Source organism: Micromys minutus, assembly GCF_963924665.1.
Source record: "Micromys minutus genome assembly, chromosome: 31".
In the NCBI taxonomy this organism is placed as follows: domain Eukaryota; kingdom Metazoa; phylum Chordata; class Mammalia; order Rodentia; family Muridae; genus Micromys; species Micromys minutus.
In genome coordinates, this window is record NC_137966.1 from 8,500,634 (window position 1) to 8,523,118 (window position 22,485).

Here is a 22,485-nt window from a genome sequence, read left to right on the forward strand (position 1 = left end):
ATGTCTTCCAAGCAGGCTTCTCTTCTGCGTTTCCTTGCTCTCTTGGTACCTATATAGGTTAATGGTTTCCCCGTATCTTCCATCACAAATCACTGTGGCCCATCCCTCAGCGTTGTAGGTGAGTTTTATGAAACCTTGAGAATTAAACACCTCTGATCATTAAGCAGCAAATACAGAGAAGCCTGCCCAAAGACCGTAAAGAGATAAGGTGTCTGTGAATTTCTATGAGACTCAGAACTGTATTTAGCCCAAAAAAACTTTTGTTTGGGGGGGGGGTTGTTTGTTTGTTTTTAAGAAAAAGACAAATTAGGTACAGCTGACTTTTGAAGGAAATCTCAAATGTTCTGTGTGTTGTGAATAGACTGCCTGTTTGCTTAAAGAATTACCATTAAAATGTTTACAAATATATCAGTTAGGAATGTTTGTGTGAAATCTCAGAAATGTATATTATAGGAGCTTTAAGTGCTGTCTTTCACTGGAAAGAGAAAAAGGAATTTCCAAGCAAACAGCTTTGTGAATGTAAACGCAGAGCTAAATACCATTTAATCTGATGGCTGTGTTGGAAATATACCATTTCCTGGATGATTTACGTATATTCAGCAAGATGTCACTTTGTTGCTCTGAAGTCTACTTTTAATTTCAAAGTAATTTATTCTATGTTGGAGATGAGATGGTAGGTCTTACTTACGGCTTTGTTCCTGTAGCTAATCAATATGAAAACTCAGTATATTTTGTATTTGACTCCTTAGGATTTTTTTTTTTAACAGAATTCTGAGACTTGGCATATTCAGTCCTCAGAGGGGCTCATTGGCTAAGAGATTTCTTTTAAAAGTTTCCACGAAGATATACATCAAACCCATTTACGGATGTCCCTTTTGAACTTCAGCGTGTGTCTCACACATGTGTTTAAACGGAAGCAGTTTAGTTGTCTGGTAAAATCAGCACAATTCGGGAAATCACAACATATTCTAAGAAAGGCATTTGAGGAAACCTCCTATGGCTGGCATTTGCAGGAAACTTTCTACATGGTATCTTTTTTTTTTTTTTTTTACATATTTATAGATTTTTCCCCACCCTCTTAAGTTATTTATACATAGCTTTTAAAAACTCAATCAGTGAGAGATTTCCACTAAAGCCAGGTGAAAAGCAACCAAAGAAAAATTTAAAAATTAAAAAGTACTTGTCTTAAATGTCCCTAGAACTGCTGTGGGTGGGAAATGTTTGTAATTGTGTATCTAGTAGACAGAGAGGAGTCTCTTTTATCCACCATTATTGGGATGCATGGTATTTGATCCAGCAGCATTAGAATTCATAGTATTTGAACATTTTTTACTTGGAGAAAGTCTCTGTAAGTCCCTGAATACTGATAGAAACTAAATCCTTTGATACAATATCTTGATTTTTTTCCCTTTGATGCCATTTATAATGCAATCAGGAACAATATGCTTGCCAAAGCTATTCAGTTCTGTGGGAGATAAGTATACTTGGAAAATTCTAAAGGTATCAAGGTATCTAAAGCTATCTAAAGTATTTGAGTGAGGCAATGTTATTTTAAAATATATAGACAACCTTTTTTCCTCTTTCAAAGAATCGTACGTATTTTATACATTCTAAGTCTATATCTTATGTACCATTCTTCTCATTTTCAGCCTGAAATATAAAATATCGCCTAAGCTATAGCATAAATTCTTCAGTGAGCAAGAAGAGAGGTGCAGGGAAACCTGCCGGCCAGGGTGTTAACTTCACTAAACTTCTTGCTCTTTCTCTCTGACTCATCCCGCTTAGCTCACAGAGAAATCGGTGCTTTTTCACGTCGCTGACTTTATGAAGTTTGGGAATGTATTATCATATAGATTGACAGTTGCCCACTGGTTTCACACCACAGCACGGACCCTCACAGAGCCGTCATTAATTTCTCAGGCTTGTACCGAGCAATGGCTTCCTCCATAATAAACACGGTATCCTTCAGAACCAAATCAATACTCTTTTTAGGTACGTTCTCTTGAAGGGAACTTATGAGACACTGTGCTTTGAGGAAGAAGCCCTCCGATTCCCTTTGAAATTCTAAAAAAAAAAAACCAAAAAAAAAAAAAAAAAAACCAAAAAAAAAACAAAACAAAAAAACAAAAAACAAAAAAAAAAAAAAAAAACAAAAAAAAAAAACAAAAAAACGCATGCCCAGAAAGTTTTTCCCATGGGGTTCTATATTTGCAAGGTATGATCTGGAGGTACAAAGCTATCTCAGTGTTACTTCAGAGGCTTCATTCAATATCCTGATTATGATTTTGATAAGCATAGTTCAGAAGGCATGGCGGCTTTTGAGGAACCCACTCCCCTGCCTTGATTTCCAAGTGTGTGTCTACCCTTTAAAACCATGTACTAAGACCCCTGAGTTTGTCCACATTCTCTCGTCGATGAGCGTTGATTGAGTTTCCCACGCTGCTGAGGAGATACAAATAGCCCAGGGAAAAGTCTGACAGTCCTAAACATACTACAAACATCTCTAATCCTACGTATTATGATGTCTTTCTTTTGAGACATAGAAACACTACCAAGTTTTCTCTCCTCTCGGCTTCCTATTGTGTCTGTAGTTAGCATTGTGCTGGGTTGAACAGGATTGCTTTAAATAGATAAAACCATCAGGTCCAGGGACTCCTATCCAGTGCTTTAACCCTGGCTTGCAGCTAATGATGGCTTGGCTAGGAATGACAATGAGAACTTCGAACTGAGGATTAGGTTTTACTGTGTGAAACCTGACCGCATCGGTACAAAGGGTGTTCCCTGGGACTTTAAATTAGAGTCAGACTGTTTTTTTTTTTTTTTCAGTAATAAATGTCCCACTTAAAATACAGTCTCTTGAAGGCTCTTTGCATTGTCTGAATTGTGAAGAAAAGGAGACAGTCACTAATACACAAGAATGACTAATTGCCTCCTTAAAGATGCAGTGCGGCGCACACTGGAAAAATCTGGTTTATGTATTTCTGACCCCCTTAGGCACTTTCTTCACCTTGGAGACTTAAAAATATCCATGGGGTTTCTTTCTCTTCTTTCTCTCTCTCTCTCTTTTTTTTTGTCTTCAGCATAATGCTGGCTGTAGCTACTTCACTGGAAATCTAGAAAGAAAACAAAGAAAGAGCTTGTCTATATAATTCAAAGTCTGAAGTTAGGAAAACTTAGCTTAATTTCATTGGTTAAAAAGAAAAGTGAGAAACGCATCCCCCATTTAGGCCTGAAGTAAATAAAAGTAATATCCATTTCTCTCACGTATCACGGACATATATACTTTTTACAATACACTTTGAGTTTAATGATAGAAATACTGACGTGATTTTATTTTATGTCGTAAATGCTGCTTCTTGGCACATGAAGGCTAAATGGGTTAGATAGGTGGGCATCTATCTGTGAGTATTCTTAGAAGGAGATGGCACTATGTTGGTGCCTTCAATAGAGCAACACATAGTCAGGGCTTTCTATTGTTAACTGTGACCAGAAATACAAATGCCAAGGCAAAGAGGAGTCTTCTAAAACTGGGAACAACTTAGTGGTTACTGTCCAGCACGCTTCATTTGTTTATAATAAGTTATCATGCTAGGAACTGTAATACTCAAGTTTGCTTTAGCATACATACGACCCTAGTTTCCACCCCTACTTTATTAATCTGTCTACCACAAACATTCCTTTTGTACTTTATGATCCATTGTCACAGTTACATTTACAGAGGATTCCTAATTTAGACCCAACCCTTCTCTTTTATGGCCACACATCACAAAGATGCATAACTCTGCTCTTATGAAAAGCAGTCCAGTTGTGGCGTAAACTCTTATGACAGGGATCATGGAGGGGCGCATGTCATCCTGCCCCTTTCTGCAGGGACTACTAGCAGTTAATATTTGCTGAGAGTGAAGATGGCATTTTTTTCAGTTTTCTTCCCAACTGAAAAGTAGCCCAAGTAGCCCGTACTCCAGTGATTTTCCCCACGCCCATCTACACACAACCAATTCTGATATAAGGACAGTATACAGACAGGCACAGATACATACACATACACACACACATACATACATATATACACACACACACACATGCACACAAACACACCTGCATGAACTGACTGCTGAACACACACACAGGCACACACAGAGACATAAACATGTACACAGATGTATACATGAACACACAGAAACATGCACACACACATATATACACACATTATAAAATTTAGATGAAGACTTTTAGAGAAGAAAAGGGGTTTAATCTGAAAGAGAAGAGGACTTGTACTTAATAGTATAATCTACTAATATGTAATCTACATAGATGTAAAACTGTCAAAGAGTAAAACAAAGAATATTTTCCCATGGAACATAAAGAGCATATTTAAATTACACAACACACACACACACATACACACAGGAAAACAGAACAACTTTCGAGGTCTTTGATGACAATTAGATAAAATCATTTGAAGTCTTTTTTTCTTATACGTAAAAGTTTGCAAGAATAACGTTTACAAAGAAATGTATTGAGTGGCTAAAAATAGATGGAAACCCTGAAGGACCAGAGAACACATGGCACAGGGCCGGAGTGAATGGCTGATTCCATTTTAATGACATGTCCCATTCTAGGAAAGTTTATTAGTAGAAGCTTTGGAAGTCTTGCAGTTTTTAGAAAAATTTAAGGAGAATATGAACTACATGATTACCACAAGGCTAATTCACAGCTGATAAAAGTTCTGATAGACTCAGAAACAAAATTACATGTTGTATGTAATCACACAGATACACAGGAAGAGGTGAAAGGGCTTATGCTCTGAACATGTCCCTCTGGATGACTTTCAAACTCAAAACTACTGAGAAATTAAGCAATAGACATATTACTTTAAAGTAGAAGGTGTTTAAAGATCTAAGCTGTGTGCCTTCTTTTAATCTTGTGTATTTAATTGTATAAACCTCACTGGCACGGTCTTTGAGTATGTGTGTGTGTGTGTGTGTGTGTGTGTGTGTGTGTGTGTGTGTGTGTGTATGTGTGTATCTTTTCTTTAGTGTTTTCTTTAAAATCTGTTAATGCTCCCAGAGCATTGGCTCCATTCAATATATACAATAAATAAAACAGGATATAAGCTTTACTTTTGGCAAGGGCAGCTTGCTTATTACTGTGTAATCTCCAGCTCTTCAGGGAGACTTTGGGCTGGGTAGGTGATCACTGGGTTCTAAGTGGCCAGGTTCCAGTTCCTGGAATTTGACTCTCAGTGGACAAGGTAGGGGCAGAGCAAGAGCTCTTCAGTCAGAAGAATCTAACTTCTTAACTCCCCCCCCCCCGCGCTTCTTTGTCATGTTTTTGTTCAGTTCTTTGTCAAGAATGAAATTAAATTAAGAGATGGAAAAGATTGTACCACAAATCAAGTATTAAGGTCATAAATACAATGAGTCAAAGCTAAGCACATATAAATTTCCTACAGACAAATAAATCAGAATGAGCATGCATTGAAAATAATATCAAACTAAAAGGGATCAGAGAACACTGGGCACATAATGAGAAAATCGAATTGGCTGTTCTGAAACTGGGATGCATCAACTGGAAGGAGAAACTTCCAACTCATAGATTTGTAAATAGAATAGAAATTTCAGACAGGCAGGCATTTAATTTTGAGTACTATTGAATGCTAGTGGGAAGACCTGCCTAGAAAATTGTCCTTGCCTGGTTGCCCTAACCTCATTTTAGATTATGTCAGAGGAGTCACGAGACAGAAATAAGTGACTTGTGGGACAGTCATCAACAGCAGGGACTGTGAACCGGAGTCCTCAGGTTGGAAACAGCCCAGGTAGAGACTACACTTGATCAGCACTGTGCTTGAAGATACTATAGTGACTTCGTACGGGCGAGCCGTGATAAATTAGACATTGTTTTACTTTGCGCAAGGAAACAGAAAGGAGCAGCCATTTATTTTGGACTTCTCTCAAAATACAGGTCATTTGGTTTCAGGATTCTCTGTGAACGAACTGGGGTTACACATAATAGGGGCAGCTGAGGTAAGCCCACGTTGTTGAGCCTACCTGAGCTCCCTGGAGGCTGCGCCATGATTTAATGTTCTTTAATGGGTGTACAATACTTGGATTAACAACCTTGACCTGTGTACAAACTTGGTACGTATCAGAGATAATCAAAACTGTAAAATGGAAACCAGAGGCCAGAAATTTTAGCTCCATTGAAAATATGCTTAGAGAGGAGGTTCTTCTGATCTGTAGGCCTGGCTCCTCAGCAAGGAGGGTTTGATGGTGCCATGTCACTTTGATGAGATAGTTGTAAGGCATTTGGAATCAAGTGCTCCCGATAAAATAGATTTGAATAAACATCTATTTAATTTATAAACCACTAACATAATCCTTTGTCAGTATGAATATGTGCCTGGTAACGATATAAAGTTGATCCTCTAAAGCAGTAGTTTTGAAATGTCAAGGTTAGAAATCTTTAACACATACACATAGACAGCTTTAATATATAGGTCAGAATCTAGGAAGGGGGTGGGCAGAGTCCTCACTTTAAAAATCTAGCTGCAAGAGCTGGTTCAGAAAAACCCCAGGGCTTTTCAGGGAGAAATGCATTTAGCACTAATTCTTTTCGGCAAATGTTTACAAAGTCCAGTAAAGAGGAATCGAAATTCTACCGAGTCAGGTACAGAGAGGAAATACCTTGATCTGCAGCAAACTTTAAGCCTTCTCTAGAGCAAAGGACATGGGTGGGGCTTGCTTACACTGAGCCAAGAACAGGGGGAAGACAGAAATGCTGTTTCCCAACCCAGGAAGTTTTCACCAATCGACACTCAGGATTAGTCCTGGGTGGATCCCTTTCTTCCTAAGTGAGGTAGGAGTCGCCTTACCTTTCCAGGGAAGCATGTGATAAGAGACCTGAAATAAGTACAGGTTTATTTAATAATGAGATGTTTAGCAAGGAGTAGCTGAGGTGGTAGGATTAGCGTTCTTTGCAAAAGAATAAATTAAGGATTATCTCTGTGAAAGCTTTATAGTATGACCTGAGGGGACTAGAAATCATTCCCAGGCTAGCAATGTTTCTGCTTATATAAACAAAAGGGTCAGGAAATTCTTTCTTTTCACCCAGGCTTGAGAATGGCAAGACCTGTCTTAAAATAACCTGGTTTTAGTATTTCATCCTCCTCTCACAAAAATTCAAGTCTTAACGCACACATTATATATGAACATACTTCACACGCATGATTCATGGTAGGACCATAGACAGATGTGTGTAATAAGCATGTTGATATTGATGTATCTTTATGCAGTTAGAAAAAGTGTTGAAACATTTTAAATACTGTATTTTTTGTGAACTGGGGTCTTGGCAGCTAATCTGCCACTGAAATAATTGGATAAACACTAATCTCATGGCAATGTATTATATGTCCTTTCATGTGTTCTATGGTAATGTAAGTCAAACATGCATTTAACAAATTTGTATGATTATTATTATATTTATTTTCTATAGTGACTTTTGCTCCTCATACGAATAGCAACAAGGTTTTCACATTGTTGTTTGTTAAGTAAACCAACCACCCACATACATTTACACATTTACAGAGGGTTTTTTTTTTTTTTTTTTTTTTTTTTTTTTTTTTTTTTTTTGGTCTATGTATTTGATTGGAGTAACATAGCTTTGGCAGTATTTTTTTAGACAGGTTAAAATGCAATTAGGATTTACAGGAGTCAAAAATGGAATGATGGGTGTTGTAAATGAGCAAATGCAGGTGAGTCAGGTGACCAAAGATGGGCATCAGTGTGAGGATGATGCTATTTTTGGAGGAACCACTCTCCCACCAACTGCAAACTTTAGTCAGACCACTGGGGACAGAGTGATTTCATTGGAAAACAGTAGAAATACGTGCATCCATGTGTAAAAACTAGATCACTAAAACCTGTTTTGTCCTTTTAGAGAAGAACATCTGAATTTCACACACATCCTCCATACTTTATATATGTATACACACACACACACACACACACACACACATATATATATATATATATAATTTACCTATATCCATGTGTATGACTAGGAATGTACAATAATTAGGAGCAATGATAACAGAAACATGACAGTAATTCTGATAGGAGAAAGCTAGAGTTCTCTTACTAATGAATGCACCTGTTCTTTGGCATTTGAACTGGGAGAAATTAAAATCTGGCGATGATGTTGCCAATATTTTTTAATCAAGGGAGTAATATTTGAGAAGCACATAGAAGATAAGCTATAAGAAAACCAGAGAAGATGCTCAATTCTCTGCTCAAGACTGGAAAACATGGCCAATGAAGAACCCTTATTGGCTTATATTGTCAAAACAGAATTACAATGGTTACCACTCCTGTGCTTAGAAGCATTAGTCAAATGGCTAATAAATAGCATCAAATAGTGCTCAGTCCAAGGAAAATAGTCACAATATTCTCACAGGGACGCTTAGTGTGCTGTAGGTGGTTACTGGCTAGATCTGTTCCTGGTGGACCGTGGTTTCTTTAAGACTGGCTTTGCTATTGCTCCAGGAGGCACTGTCTTGTGTAACTTAATTGTTCCTGTTGCTCCTGCTATGTCTCCTGTACCTATAGCTAAATTTCCCTTCTCATCACAAATCTCAGATATTTTTATCTCTTGCATTTTTTTAATCAGCCTGGACAGGAATCTATCTCTGTTTCTTCCAAGATTTCTTCCTTGCCTTTGCTGCTTGTTTCTTTCTCATTAAAGTTGATCTTTTTAGATTTTAAACTCCCTTTGCTTAATATTTGGAGTATATTTTGTAGCTATTTTTCTAACACTGTAAGATGGGTAATTATTTCTGATAGTTTTACTTTTCCTACTTAATAAGGCTATGTATATCATGTCCTATATAACCTGGCTGGAAATACACTCTCTGATGCTTTCTAAAGAGTCTCAGTTAAAAATAGAATTAAAAGAACAATAAAATCAGTTACTACAAAATTCTTATGTAAGTAGGAAATTCACAAATGCTAGAAGCCACTTCTTATTATTAATTTTTATGCATATGGACTTTACACACTTGTATGGAAAACATGTGATTTGTGGGCATGAAAATGTATTTAAAATACAAGTATTAATATATCATATATACAAACATATGATGAATAAAGAGAACCTATCGTTTTGTATCAGAGATAACCATAGTCCTCAAGGCATGTGATTTTCCATCTGTATTTCTATGCATAGTCACCAGGAGGGCTGGTAGTGTAGCTCAGTAGTGAAGCTATATACCATGCTAAAAATACATAAATAAATGTGAGGAGAGGGCATGAAAAACTGGATATGTTTTCTGAGCTAATATCATAGTTTACAAACGTTCACATAGTCCTTTGTTTGCAGTAAATGTTCTCTACACATTCTCTATCTATCTATCTATCTATCTATCTATCTATCTATCTATCATCTGTCTATCTATCTATCTATCTATCTATCTATCATCTATCATCTATCTATCATCTGTCTACCTGTTTTCATCTATCTATAAATTCCTTTTGCAAAAATTGAAGAGCACATAGCATTTCTTTGGGCCAGTGTACTTTTACAATTTCCTTTATTGAACATTTAGCTTGATTCTATTTCAGAAATGACGGAGAGCAGCCCTGAATAATTTTGGAGTAAATTCCTTCAGGAATTAGAATATACAGGTGTGCCTGGCTACTGTGTTTTCAGTCACTTTCCTAATGGGAACACTAACTCTTGCACTAACACTCTGAGATCTGCCTGCTGCACATGTCACCAGGGTTGGGAGTCACAAGAAACTGACTTTAGAAACTTTCCACTTTGTATTAATTCCATCTGTCGTTTATATAAATGAGGGAGGCTGAAAGACTGTCTGTGTATTCCCTGAGTGTGTGCATTAGTATTGTATCACTTGTAATTTCCCTTTAGGAAAAAAAAAATACAAGGATAAGACTTCTCTCTCTCTCTCTCTTTTTTTTTTTTTTTTACAATGACCACAGAGGGTCCTGCTGCTTCCTGATATCTATATAGATGCTTTTTTCATGTTATATTTTTATTTAGTTATTATACATTTTACATCCCAATTACAGCACCCCTCTTCCCAATTCACCCCTCACATGGCTGTTCCTCTAAGAAGAAGGAGGCATCCTGGGTAGCAACTTACTCTGGCACATCAAGTCCCTGTAGGACTTGGCACTTTCTCACACACTAAGGGCAGGCAAGGCAGCCCAGTTGGGGGAGCAGGAGCCACAAGCAGGCAACAGAGTCATGGACAGGACTTGCTCCATTTGTTAGAGAAACTACATGAATGCTCTTTGGTCAGTGGTTCAGTCTCTAGAAGTTTCCAAGGGTCCAGGTTGGCTGCCTATGTTGGTCTTTCTGTGGAGGTCCTGTTCCCTCAGTCCTTCCTTCAGACTCTCTGGGCTCCAACTAGTATTTGACTGTGAGTCTCTGCTTCTATTTTTTATCAGGTTTTGGGAGGATTTTCTCATAGAAAGGATATGCTAGGCTCCTTTCTGCTACCAAATAAATCAGAGCATTATTAATCTTGTCAAAGATGAGTCTTGCCCATGGGATGGATCTCAAGTCTGTTTCATATTTGTCCCTAAGTTTTCTGTAAGCAGGACAAAATGTGCATTAAAGGTTTTATGAGTGGGTTGGTGTCCTATCTGTCTACTGAGAGTCTTGCCTGGCTACAGGAGGTGGTCCACATCTGCCCCTGATAAGAGTCTCTGCTAGAATCAATCTCATTAGTTCCCCAGAGCCTGGCACTTTCTAAAGATAACCACCCTACCCCCAGCCAGATTTCCATTTACTCTCCTGGCCTGGCCTCTCTCTCCACACTTGATTCCCCAATCTTCTTTTCATCTCTTCTCCCACCCACATTCCTCCCTTCCTGCCATTCACCTCTTATGAGTATTTTATTCTATAGAGATGCTTTAAATTTATTATTTCTAGGCATGGAATCCCAAAGAAAGAAGTAGAAATAGGGAGGGAAAGGGGAGGAGGTAAGAATGAGTTAGAGAAAAGACAGAAGGTGAGTAGGACAAGAGGAAGGTGGAAGAGAAAGGAGAGAGGGAGAAAGAGGAAGGAGGGAGAGATAGAGAGAGACAGAGAGAGGGAGACAGGGAGAGATTGAGAAAGAGAGAGAGGGAGGGAGGGAGAGAGAAAGACATATATATATATATATAGAGAGAGAGAGAGAGAGAGAGAGGGGGGGGGGGAGAATGCTGGTGGAAAAGCTGTTTAAAATGGCCATGTTCACCAAAAGAGTTAGCCCTGAGGAGAGTGGGTGTTTTGTTTCCATATTAAATATTTCAGCAGTTGTTTAGAATGCAGGACTTCATTTCAGATTGTTAATTTATAACTACGCAAGGATAGAATTGCATTCTACACAATGAAAGGAAATTCACATCTACCAAGATAACCTGCCGGGCACCTTGAAGAGACAGAATCCAGCAAATGATGTATTAAATATTCTTAAAACTTCCTCCATCTGTGGTGCCTTTGATTCAATGAGATTTGTAATCATAAACACAGTGGTGTTCCTGTGACTGGTATTCTTTTTCTTTTCTTTCCTTTTTTTTTTTTTTTTTTTTTTTTTTTTTACAAAATAGGTAGTTCTACATGCAAGATAAATATCTTACTACATAAGAAAATACTCTGAAAATAATCATGTGGAAGCAATTACTATTACAATAAGCGTATGGCTGTGCTAATCTTCTGCGCTGCTTAATAATCGATGTTATAGGGGGAACGTATGAGAAAATCTCAACATTCTAGGATATCCCTTTGGACATTCGAAATGGAAAGGACCCCGGTGAAATACAGCACAATTAAGAGTGTACAGGCTGTCTTCCACTTCCGCTGATGCACATTTATGACGAGGAACAACAAGGTGCATTGGGAAGGCAGGAAGTGCACAAATCATCTTAATCTGTCCCACTGTGGTATTTTAGTCCCTCTACAACATGGTCCAATTTATGTTTTCAGATCTGGCTTCTCCTCTCTTCTATATATATATTTGGTTGCAGTCCAACTTGGAGATCTCGCCTTTCTAGAGAAGACTCTGTCCTTTCTGTCTGTCCGATGTCTTTAGCTTGTGCAGCAAGGTGTATCCCTGCATGTGCATAGCATTCCTAGTCACCAGGAAAGAATTTCCCAACATTCCAGAGCCTCTGTGACATGGTGGGAGATCTCTGGCTGTGCGCTGCCATCCTTCTGAGTTCTTTAGCATGTTATTAACCCATTTCTTCTAGATTTGGGATGGTGGAGAGGAAATAGTGCAGCCTTCACCATAACCGAGCAGTCAATGACTGCAGACATGTTCTAGAGATAAAATGTTCAAAGTAACAGCAGTGGGAACATAGGAGCTGATGAAAAAGAAATGCCAAAGATTTTTTCTCTTTAAGTATGAGGGTCTTAAGCACTAAGGTAGCGAACCCCCTGGGGGCATATGGGAATTGGGGGACTCAGTGATAGTTTTCCTGATGAAGTAAGACAACCAGGTAGAAAGGTGAGTAGTTGCATCATTATGAAGAGTAAAACCTAGAGGACAGATTGGGGCCAACTTGTCAGTTTGAACATCAATAGCATAGCAATATCTCTATCTACTCATGGAAGCAAATGAGTTCAACAAAGGGAAAGGTCAAGGAAAAGCTGCAGGCACATTCTGAGTACTCACTAAATGATGGGTAGGCACAATGGAAGGTTTGCTATATACGTAACATTTCCTTTGTCATTCTTCTTTATCTGATTCTTGCTACAGTTTCTAGTGACTCTCCATTCTGATAAGGTTCTACAATCTCTCTACCCTCAGTCTCTCATTTCTTTACTCTTCTTACGTTTCATGACTTCAAAATAGATTGGACTAGAAAAACTCGATGATTATAAAAAAACAAGAACGATTAATTTAATAGTGGATAGTCATCCAGGAACATAAATACTCCTGACAGGTATCCTCATGGGATTGGGAATATGGTATGATGGTTAATTATACGTTATCTTTACTGGGCTACTGGATATCTACATGAGAAATTATTTGTGGTTGTATCTGATGTGTTTATAAAAAGATAAAGAGAGGTGGGATATGCTCTGTGGAGATGTAGTTGGGTATGGGGAAAGAGGGTGGCTTGGTGGGCCCATGCTGAGGTATCTCTTTCCTCTGAGGGACCAGCCACATGGTATAGCATAGAATAGAGGTTATTCAGGGCATAGGAGGGGAGTCTAGAGGCAGAGGAAGGCAGAGAGGAAGAGAGTGAAGAAGTAGAGCGGTAGAGGTTGGCCATGAGAAGCACATGGATGAGGAAACCACACCTGGCAAAGGGTCTTCTTGCTATTTCCCTCACTGGGAGAGGATGGAGAGCTCACTCACAGGAGTGAAAGAGCAAGATGGGCCAGCTCTACTTGAAAGGACACTGAGTCCCAGAACAGTGACGTGGGCTAAGTACCGTCCAGTTCCCACAAAGTCCACTGCCCCAAATTCATGCATTGCAGGTTATGTTTTCAACACAGAAAGTTTAGGGTCTATCTTTAAACCACAATGGTCTTCTAGGCCTGCAAAGGAATGAGCCGTGCACAAGAGGTATTTTCATTGGGCCTCCTAAAGGTGAGCATGGAAGCCTTGAAAATACAAGAAGTTACAGCTTTAGTGCTGGGGTTACATGTGCCCATGCTCAAAGATAAGATTTCCACTCCTCATTTTAGAGATAGTTAATAGCCTTGTGAATTAGCAAAGCAGGGAATAAATACTGGGGACAACGACACAGTCATTTCTCACCTTCTAAAAATACCACACATCTCTTGTAATAGCGTTTGAGATTGTACTTTTTTTTTTTAATCTTTGCTGAAATGATAGGTTAAGACAAGGTATCTGCCCTTAAGACACACCAGAATGCCAAGTCGATCTTGTATACCTTAGCCTCTCTGAAATCTGGATCAAGAAAATGCAGACTCCAAAACATGACTCAGGATCTTTTTCTCCAGAATCCATTCAGTGAGCTTCAGTGCTTTAAGAACTTAAAAGATTTCATTATCACTGTCTACCCTACATAAACTTTGCTACCTATGCCCGTGACCTCCTCTCAGCTTCCAATCTGTCCCTATAACGAGAATCTAATAAATATAATCACTCCAAGCACTATGACTGTGTAACATCTAAATGGGGGAGGCAGAGGTATTTAAGAGGGAAAAAAAAAGAGTAGAGAACACGTGCCTTCATATAGTTCTCCCAGGACCCTGCTATTAGCAGGGTCATCTGAATGCATGTATGGGTCTCAGTATTATATTCCCTGATATGAACTTGAGGAAGGAAACGGAGGGTGGTGAATAACTATAATGGTTTTGTTTCTTTGTTTCTTTGTTTGAGACAGTGCCCCCTGTATCTCAGGCTCCTCACCACCATCCCTGCCTAGCTGCAAAGCCAAGGGTGACTTTGAATTCTTGACCCGCCCGTCTCCACATTCCAAGTACTGAAATAACGGGTCTGTACCACTGCATACGGTGTATGGATTTTAAGCGTTGTCGGATATCGACTCTTAGTTTCATCTAGCGTCAGCTTCATAAACCTGACAAATGAAACAAGCTAGTTTCCTCATCTATAAAAGGGCGAGGTTCTGAGTCCCCACTTTACTTTTTCGGGTTATGCATTGCGATGACACATTCCCCGCTTACAGCACAGTGTCAGGCACACGGTGAGTCCTCTTTGCCTAGCCCGGTTATTGTTTTTTTATTGCTGTTTTAAAATAATTTTCTTTGTTGCTGTATTTAATCAATCTCGACTGCTTTAAAGTTTATAGATTTATCACAGGCAAGTGATTAAATTTGATTTCTGAGGCTCCTTCATAACCCTTGGCCATTGCGTCCTTTGGGCAGAAAATGTAAATCCCTGCTCTTGGATTGATCTGGCACTCTAGGCGATGAAGATTAGATCATTTTCACTTAAGGTGGCTGTCCTCTTTCTGGGAACCTGTCACAAGTGGGAGGTCTGCCTTGTATATCAAAAGTAAATTCTAGAAGGTGATTTCACTTTTGCTTTCATTTCCCTCTCCAAGGAAAGGAAGTTAAATATTAATTAAGAAGTCTAATCCAGTAAATAGAGAGATGCAGCCATCCCAGACTCACAAAGTTTATGATAAAAGGAGCTGAGGAGGAATCAAAGCCTATAATGAGCCAGGATGAGCCGGGTGAGATGGGGGATCAAAAACTACGCAAGGAGCCCATCGTGGTCTGTGACACACAGGGCTGTTCAGTGTGGGAGCACAGTGCAGCTTCTCTTGTGCTGAACACAAGTCATCAAACATTTATTGAATATCTACTACATGCTGAGAACTGGAAATACAAAGATAAATTTCACATAATCCCTGCTCTCCAGTAACTCATATCCTAGCAGGAAGAAAGAGAGCTACATAGTGACAGAAAAGAGCATAACACAGTAATTAAGTCCATTTCTGAGGAATGAGACCATTACGTAGGGCTTCAGCATTGTCTCTACCCAGCCTGTGGGATACATAAAACCCCATCAACTGTGAGCCCACACCTATCCTTTGGTAAGATGAAAATACCTACACGTAAGTATGCATGAATAAGTAAAGTGTCTGAAATGGGCTTGATAGTAGTAGACATATTATTGTATGATTAAGGGCTCCACAAAGAGTCAAAGTTAGGCTAGGGCCTTAAACTACAGGAAGGTTGTGATATGTAGAAGAAAAACAGGTAGCTTGTTAAGATGAAACTTACAGAAATGCATTAGGTTGGGAGATGCGCCTTTGCTGGCGTGGTTGGAAAATAAAGACTTCTCCTTCACAGAAGAGGACAGGTAGCAAGCACATCCAAGATTTGGAAAAATTAATATGCATTGCGTATAAACACATTTTAACTTCCTCAGAAAAGCACTTGACCACGAAAGGTTGTTAACAAAGAAATGGGCTGATCACATTTACATTAAGAGAAACCATACCAACTGGGATATAGGTTGGGAGGCAGAGAGCAGAAGCATCTGAAGGTTAAAAGATAATTGTGTCTCCATTGAGGTATGGAGAGAAACAATGAAGCAAGTGGCCAGGAGAAATTTGCAGGTCACTTGACAGGGGTTAGCAATATTTACGAGGGAATAGAAAGGAACATGTAGAGATGACACCAAAGGTTTGGAAGGAATTGAAGTGGGAGGACTGGCTTGGAAGAAAGTCAATACCAGAGAACCAAAGAGGGGGAAAAATGGTACGGAGATGCGTTTTGGTTTTCGAAAGGATTGAGGGCAGATTTTCTTACAGGTCACTGTAAAGATATATGGTGAGCACTTTAAGCATGCCAGAGGAAAAACAAGGTGTGTTGTGAGCCTCCAAAAGCAGATGCAAAATCATCACCATCACTGTAGTTTGTAATGGGGATTGTGTCTACAGGATACAAGTGGATCCGGTTGAGGATGGGTTCTTAGAAAAAGCCGTCTATTAGGAGATGATCTAAGAAAGGCGAATTTGCAAGGAGGAGCTGGAGCTTGGGATTGGCAGTATACTCCATGGTGAGGGGAGGCTCTAGGACTAAGAATGAGAAGAGCCCTTTGGATTTAACATTGACCATGGTTGATGGAGCATCCAAAATAAGGTGGTCACTGGTGCTTAATTAAAATGCCTAATGGAAAAGAGACAAGAGTAACGATGCTGAAACCCTAAGCAGACTTTATGCTACCCCACCTCTCTTGAAGTGATAACATTCTAGAAAATACAGCTCCCAGTGTACTTTAACACTAAATTTTAAACAAACCACTACCTCCCTCCAGAGCAGTTATTCTAAAGTTACACCCAGATTTCTCAAAAAGATTTAGTTTAATTTTTAGTTGTGTATTTATACCTGTCCACATGCACGCATGTGTATTAACACATATCTGTCTGGTACTCACTGGGACCAAAAATATTAGCTCCCTTGGAGCTGGAGATACAGGTAGATATAACCGACCTCTTATACATTAATGTCTTACAAGTCACAAAGTAGGAGTGGATGACGTCATTGGATCTCTGACCTTCTGAATGTAGGGAAGGCCAACTGCCTTCCATCCCAGAGTAGTGTTGATGGGAGTTGGGACCATTTGGGATGTCTGTGGTAGTAGCACAAGGATGACACGGTTGTAGCTCACACTTGTCACTGCCTTACTGGTAGAGAGAAAGGCCAGGAGGAAACCAAAGCTATAGGGGATGTGTTCCCCTTCCCATTTCCCCTCACATCCCCACCCAAAAATGTGGTGGCTAATCTCCCATCTCCGTTTCCTTTGATTCTTAACTAGAACCTGCCATATAACCCAACACCTTTTTAATAACCTCTGTGAAATAGGCCATGACAGTGAGTATCTTTTTTTTTTTTTTTAATAAAATCCATTTAATCTTTGGTTTGGGGTTCAGACAAGCTTGCATTTGAATACCATCCCTTCTGCTTAAAATCTGGGTAGCCAGCCAGTTTCCTAAGTTTCCAAGCTTCCTTTATTGTCGCCAGGAAAAGGACAAAAGAGAACAGAAACACTCTGACAGGTTCCTCTGGGATTATGTGAGCTGGTATATAATATTAGCTTCGCATCTTCCTTGGGTTCTATGCTAAACAGGTTGTGAAATTATAGTCAGAGACAAGAAGAACAACCTCTGAACGATGTTCCAAGCTATAAAATAGCAAATGCGATTAGGCATGGTGGCACATGTCTCCCAGCCCAGCCCTCAGGAGGAAGAAGCAGGTGAGTGTCTTTGATTGCAAGTCCACCTTGGGATACATAGTAAATTTCAGGCCTATCAGGGCCACTCAGTAAGATCCCGTCTCAAAAGAAATGACGACTGAGTAGAGACCACATGATTCTATACCCACAACATGACATAAGAAATCTCTGAAGAAAGATGGCACACCCACTGTATGCCCAGAACCTAATGTAAGCGTGGAGGAATGGTTTTAATATTTTAGACATGCATGCTGAGGGATAGACGGAATAGATGCCTCGCTTATGAGTGGCCTCAGTTTCTCATAATATAGATAAACATGGATAGCCCCCCCCCATCTCATAATGTAATGGAATTATATCCCATTACATTTAGAACAGGAGACCGTGATGTTCCAAATGCCCACCCCAGTTTTTATCCCATAATGAACACTTAATAAATAGCTGTTAGACTTTGAATGCACCCTGTTCTCTCACTAGTAGGAATTTTAAAAGACAATTGCTCTATAGATTAACTAGTGTTTAAACTGCCTCCTTTGGAGCCAGTGGGAGCAGAAGTCTGAGACTTACAACCATGTTGCCTAATCCACCCCTGGGTGACCACTCTCAGATGAAGCAATGATACAGAGTGATCATTTGAGTTAATTTCCGTTTCCCTCTGTACTCCTCCGAGAAGCTAATAAAAGGAACATATGCTTAAAGCTAATGCATAGGAAGGCCTAACAGCTCCAAACTGTACAGCTTTTGGTGGATTTGAGGTAAAGCCTGTACAAGGACCAAGGGAGAATAGATTTGGTTAGGGTTCTAGTTTTGTTTCCTCAAAGAGGATTTGTAAGCTTAAGAAGTGTGTGTGTGTGTGTGTGTGTGTGTGTGTGTGTGTGTGTGTGTATGTGTGTGTGTATGTGAGTATGTGTGTGTGAGTGTATGTGTGTGTGTATGTGTGTGTATGTGTGTGTGTATGTGAGTATGTGTGTGTGAGTGTATGTGTGTGTGTGTGAGTGTGTATATGAGTGTATGAGTGTATTTGTGAGTATGTGTGTGTATGTATGTGTATGTTTGTGAGTATGTGTGTGTGTGAGTGTATGTGTGTGTATGTGAGTGTGTGTATGTGAGTATGTGTGTGTGTGAGTGTGTGTGTGAGTGTGTGTGTGTGTATGTGTGTGAGTGTCTGTGTGTGTGTGAGTATATGTGTGTGTGAGTGTATGTGTGTGAGTGTGTGTGTGTGTGTGTGTGTGTGTATAAGCATATGATATCTATTTCAAATATGGGTTAATCAAACTTACTTTAATACATTTCTGTATTGAGATCAATGGTAGGTCTGAGTGCTCAGAAACTACAATGTCTAGTGATTCTTAGGATGCCAAATTAACTTGAATGGTGCCACCCTTGATTTTGGATAGTAAAGTAATAGTGATATAAAGTAGACAACCAACAAAAGCACAAGCCACTCTTAACTGCTTCCTTATGCCACGGCAATGTGTTTGTCACAGACAAGAAATGCGTCTCAACAGTAAGTTCACATCTTGGTGTTCTTCCCAGTTAATTCTGCAGCTTTAGGTTTTGCCTCTGATTTTCACAGATCTTTCCATTTTTGAACCCTAAAGTATGTGTCACGGCAGACAGACACAAGGACTAGAAAGAAAGAACTACATGAAAATTTTAAAAGTGGGATTAGAAGATCCTAAAACCTTGCTAGGATGTTCGGCTGTTGATTTCTCCTAGGAGTGGGAAAAAAAATACGTTGCAACTTCTTCAGAAAGAACTTATTAAAGTTGAAGTATAAGGATTTTTAGATCAAAAGGATAATGATTTTTTAAAATCTTTACTATGTGATAAATTATTCTGAAGGTATTATAAAGATGTACAAACTTGCACCAGGGAATAACGCAGAAAGTTGGCGGTGACTTTGAAATTAGTGTAGACATAATATGAACCTTCTTCCTTCCTTGGCCAAGATTTTATGGACAGCTACTGGTAGGTTTTGTTTTTAGGTAATGTTTTAACCATCAAAAGATTTTTCCACTTCATTTGTAAGTGATATGCAGAAAGATTGCTGTGTGTTTTCAAACACACGAGGCAAGTGCCCCCCACCAGCTTTCCTCGGCGTGAAAAGAACCGGAGAGCTGTGAACCACTTCCGTCCTTTATTTCTCTTTGATGGAAAAAAATGACACCTACATTCTCAGCCAATTTACCTCTCAACATGTATTATCTGGGCCTTTCCTCCTGCCTCTGGGCCAAGGGAACTTATTACCCTTGAGGGTGTGAAGAAGCAAGGAGTAGTAGAAAAGGCAGTGGCGGGAGACATGGAGGTAACTGATAGGTCTTCGGCCATGGTGACTGTCTGTCTGCTTAGGTGAATAAGCAAACCTATTGCTATAATATATTATATATAATACATTTACATAATACATATATATACATATACATCATATATATATATACATCATATATATATTATATACACTTACATATATACACATATACATTATATACATATACACATACACATGCACATGCACATAGAGATATACTACATCTACATCATCTACATCTACATATACATCATATACATCATACACATACACATTCACATACACATACATAATATACATATATATCATCTACATATACATCATATACATATACACATACATAAACATATACATTTTATACATATACATCATCTACGTATACACATGCACATATAGATATACTACATCTACATCATCTACCTATACATCATATACATCATACACATACACATTCATACACATATATCATATACATATACATACATATACATCATATACATAGGCATAGACATAGACATCATTTACACATACACAAACATGCATATACATGGTTCCCAAAGCAAATATCATCATTGACTTTCAGTTGAGCCCATTCGATATGACTCGAGCTGTTAAAACTGGTAAGGAAAGGAAGAAGAATCCCTTTCAGCACGGCCATGAGCAAGCATTTCTGCCAGGCACACCAATGCAAACACTCCATCTACTGTGCTCTCTCTCCAGCTGCCTTGGTTTCATTTCCTATGCAATGGTAAAACATCCAGTCACCTCAGGCACCAAGCTCATGTGGGATTACTTGGAGTCTAAACCCGGAGTCTAACCAGAACTTCAAATCAGTGCTTTGCTCAACCATCATTAGAGAAGCCTCTTCTTGCAGTAGCATAGATGGTTATGAACTCAGAATTCTCCCTGTATGAAACTCTGTATTGTTTGCCACACTCTTCAGTGAAAGTAACACTCTGCTGTTGACCTCCTTGTGACTGTTCACTATTGCCATAGTTGCCTGGATGCCTTTTACTTAAGTGCCTTACCTTAACTCCTGTGGTTTTACTGTTCATAGCTGACATATAACTTACCCAGTACATAGTTCATGTCTTTGAAGTACACAGTACGAAGGTTTTGTGTATGTTTATGGCACTGAACAACCATAGTGCAGCTAGTGTTAGAATATTTTACCATGCCCATATGAAATCCAGAACCCTGTAGATGTCATCTGCCATAGCTCTACAAAAATCACTGCCCCTAAAAAAACAGCCAATTATTGTCTTTGTCTCTCTAGATTTTCCAGTTTTGGACACTTCTTTAAATGGAGGCATGTTGTGAATGCACTTTTCAAACTGTCCTCTTCCACTTAGCATTCTCTTTGCCAAGTTCACTATCTTGTAGAACACACTGGTACTTCATTCCTTCTTGTGGACAAATAATATCCCGTTGTCCAGATCTACTGTATTTCATTTTCTATTCACCAGTTAATGATCCTCTGTTGGATCTGCTTATGCTATTTGCCCCAAAGATCCTAGGTAAATTTTGAATAATCTATAAGAAAAGAACACAGGCTGTGGAGTCTTTTGTGTCTGAGTACAATCCTCAAGTTCACCGATGATTAGCTATGGACCTCTGGTCTAGTCATATCAACAATTGAGATTCCTTGATATTATTTTTTTTTTCTTTTCTACAAAGGGGCATCCACTGTTGCCCCTTTGGCTTGATGTAAGGATTAAATGAAATAACAGCTGAACAGTTTTCTACTTCTTGACTAGGCAGTCACATCATGTGCGCCTTCCCATGAAGCTCTTCTGTATTGTACATAAAATTAATCTGAATAATGCCAGGCTGCTACCCTCTATTTTAAATCAAGAAAGTGAAGTCTTCAGAAGCATCTTCTTATATTGACAGTGTGCTCTGCAAGAGATTCAGCAAAGCTCCCTGAGAATTGTTTCTGTTCATCCTCACCTAACTCAGCCTCACCCTGTAATCCAACCAGGTAAACCCCACAAACCTATGCTTTAGATAGGATATAATTTAAAAATCCCCAATCAATGCCCGTGAGCATCCCTAAAGACTCACTGGCACGAGGCGTTCCATTTCATAATATTATGTCTGGAGGCAAAGATAATGTAATTGGCTCAGCAGGTCATCCAGAAGGTCACAGATCTTAAAAGTAAGTATTCTTATATCTTCAGACTTAAAGTGTCACTTTCCAGGTGCTGTGAGAAGTTTGCCATTTGCATCTTAACCACAGAAGAATGTGAGGCGCATAAACAGGCCCCTTTGAGAAAGTAGTGAGCACACATTAAGTCTGGCAGTAAGAAAGAAAGAAACTAACCAAACATCTCAGCAGAACCACTACACCTGATGGTCCTTCTAAATGAGCTCGCAGGAGAAAGAATAGACTCGTGTTTAATTAAACTTACTAAAGTTTGCTCAGAGTTTGTACCAAGTCATCTCTTCAGTTCTCATTCGGGGTGTTTAATGATGGGTTTGCTTT

At 39.1% G+C, this 22,485-nt stretch overlaps 1 protein-coding gene across 4 annotated transcripts in view; it reads left to right on the forward strand.

Moving 5' to 3' along the window:
• Positions 1-22,485, forward strand: part of TENM2 (teneurin transmembrane protein 2) — a gene marked incomplete at its 5' end in the record, with an annotated part of 923,762 nt that overhangs the window by 76,078 nt on the left and 825,199 nt on the right. The gene's annotated exons all lie outside the window — the stretch shown is intronic.